Below are 3232 nucleotides of genomic sequence, written 5' to 3' on the forward strand. Positions count from 1 at the left end.
GATGGAGAAACATAAACAGAGGGGGAGGCTCACGGAACCCATATACACTCTCACGTTTCGTTCGCGTAGAACTTCTTCAGAGAGTGTATGTAGAAACTGCAATTGAAGTTTATGTACTAAATCTAATGACCTTTTCGGACACTTGGGAAAGTTCGTTTCTCTGGCGTGTCTTTAGAATTAAAATACTAGTTTGTTTAGCTAAATTGATAAACCCTCCTCAGATGATTCGACTTGCTTTATTAGTTAGAAATATATGATGAATTCAACAATGCTTCTTAGTGAATTTATACATACATTTATGTAGCAACTTCAAGGCCACTCTCTCAAGTTTGGTAAGTGCTCGAATTTTTTCGCATGAACTACTAAAGAATTCAGATGTCCTATGTAGCTTTTATTGTCGTTTTTATGTTCATAAATTTTTTGTTCTAATCCTCTTGCAGATTCGCCCAAAATAAGCCATTGAGCAAATATGGCACGGGATTTTGTATACGTCGCTGTTTTCGGATTTGGTTCTCTTTTCAGAAGTCTTTATTAAATCAACCTATCCTATTGTTAGTTATTTTTGCTTGATGTTGATACCTGATTTTGTTAAATATTTGTCTATACATATTGGTGACGTTTCTGAGCCAGGTACTGATATAAAATTTGTATTATTTTTATCATTTCTCTCTGTCTTTCCTCGATTAGTAAATATTTATTGCTTTTTCTTTTTGTTCTTTTCAACATTCCCTCTGGATATCCATGTTTGTCAATGGATTTTCATAATGTAATAAAATTCGCCTTCTAGGTATCTCCTATTACTACAGCTTCGTAGTGCCCTGAGAAAAAATCCTATTTACTATACCATTCTTTGTCCTATCATCATGTGCGGAGAAATAATGTACTTATTCCTCTTTGTTTGTTTACTTTATGTATACTGAGAAAGTTACAGTCTTTACCCAGCGTCCGTCATTAACGTATCTAGGAAGGGCAATTGTCGTTTTTGTTCCTCTTATACGGTGAACTGAATACTCAAATGTTGACCGCGTTAAGCATTCTCAATTGATTATTTACATTGTTGTTTTCGGGTTGGATTGCGCAGGACGTCGTCTACATATCTAAACCAGTGTGTTCCCCTACCACTTGATTCTGATAAAGTTTTCTTTTTCTAATAACTCCATATATAGAGAGGGCCATCACATGCACTTAATGGACTACCCATAGCAGAGACCTCTTTTATTGTTCATTTAATTGGTCACCATTAAAAAGTAAAACGCAACCGAAATCTACGCATAAATATCTATCAATTCTTTTATAATCTTGTCTTTCTTATGGGTAGGTCAGTATCGTTCATATTCTGTTATTACTCTCTTTACTGCTTCTAAAGCACCGATCAGTGGAAATATTTGTATATAAACGCCTTGACATCATTAGCTTACTAAACTTTTTCACCGTGAAAATCTAAATCTTTAGTCTGTGTACAGATCAGATATACTGGAGATCTGTATGAATACCTAGAAGGCGAATTTGATTACAAAGGTGTAAACCTTTGACAAACTTGGATATCCAGTACAGGAACTTGTTTGAAAAGAACAAAAAGAAATAGCAATAAATAATTTACAATCGCGGAAAGAAAGAGAGAAATGATAAAGATAATACACCAATTTTATATCAGTACCTGGGATCAGATAAACGTCACCATTATTAGACAAATATTTAACAAAATCAGGTATAATACATAGCTAAAATAACTAACAACGAGGATAGGTGATATAATAAAGACTTCCGAAAAGAGAACCAATTCCGAAAACAGCGTCCGTTGTACAAAATTCCCGTGCAATAGTTGCTCAATGGCTTATTTTGGCTGAATCGTAAAGAGGAATTAGAAAAAATAATTTTATGAACATAAAAACGAAATATAAGCACATAGGACATCTAATTTCTCTTAGTAGTTCATGCGGAAAAAAAATTCCGATCATTTACCAAACTGGAGAGAAGCTGATGTGCTACATAAAGGTTTTGATAACAGTCACTAGAAGGCATTGTTGAGATGGTCAATGGTCAACCAGACTGGATTACATGGATGGCAGCAAACAAATTGATTATTGCAAAGCAGGAAGGATAGATTCCCCACATTCAAACCCAAGTAACTTGAGATCACCTTGCCCGCGTCTCACTACTTGTTCCCTCCCTGTCCATATTTATACTTGTTAAACTCTATTATTTGTATCATTCTGCTGAAGAGGCCCACAGTCAGTGGTCGAAATATACAGATAATTAGTATTATCCTGTTTTCTTTTCTCCGTACAGTGGGTTAACAAGTTTTCATTTTACAAATGTGACTTACATTACGATTTGCTATATATATATATATATTTATAATAATATATATATAATATATATATAGTGTATATATTTTATATATATACAGTATATATATATATATCTTTCATATATATATATTTATATTTATATATACATGTGTGTGTATGTGTGTGTGTGTAATTGCGTGTGTGTCGTGTGTGTGGTGTGTGTGTGTGTGTGTGTGTGCGTGTGTGTGTGTGTGTGTGTGTGTGTGTGTGTGCGTGTGTGTGTGCGCGCATGTGTGTGTGTGTGGTGCGTGAATATGAATGTATTACTTTCCATGTATAGGTTTATATTTGTGGCCTTCGTTTTCAGAATGGAACCAAGAGGATACATCAAGATAAAGAAATATGTCCAGGAAAGGACCCAATCGCACCTACGGGAACCAACAATGCCCCCACGGGAGAGGGATGAAAAAGACGATGTGTAATCTGAACGACGAAACGGTGAAACTGTTGTTCTTGAAAAAGTCTTCGGAGTCCTTCGAACTGACGGAAGAGAAATGATACTGGAGAATCTTGGGTATAGATAAACACGGTAAGAACAATCACCGAAACTAATCTAGAATCAACATAACCAGCGTATACTTTTTGACTAACCTTACTTTTGCTACAAAAAAAATAAAATAAAAACTTGACTTAGCCTAACCTAAGCTAACCCTTTCGTGACAGAACAATAAGAACTGTAGTGACACATAGACTCATAATGTAACAACATTCTGTTCGGGTCCTTTGTTAACTACAAAGTAAAGAAATAGTTAACACTGGTAAATGCATGAATCCATAATAGAATTTGATAAACACAATAACAATAAAATAAGAAAACTGAATTAGATAAATTATATGTACAAAAAGTATACTGTTTCACAAATATCGTTTTTATCGTCATT

The sequence above is a fragment of the Oratosquilla oratoria genome, chromosome 44 (genome assembly GCF_046742065.1).
Source record: "Oratosquilla oratoria isolate Oo_2021 chromosome 44, ASM4674206v1, whole genome shotgun sequence".
NCBI classification, from domain to species: Eukaryota; Metazoa; Arthropoda; class Malacostraca; order Stomatopoda; family Squillidae; genus Oratosquilla; species Oratosquilla oratoria.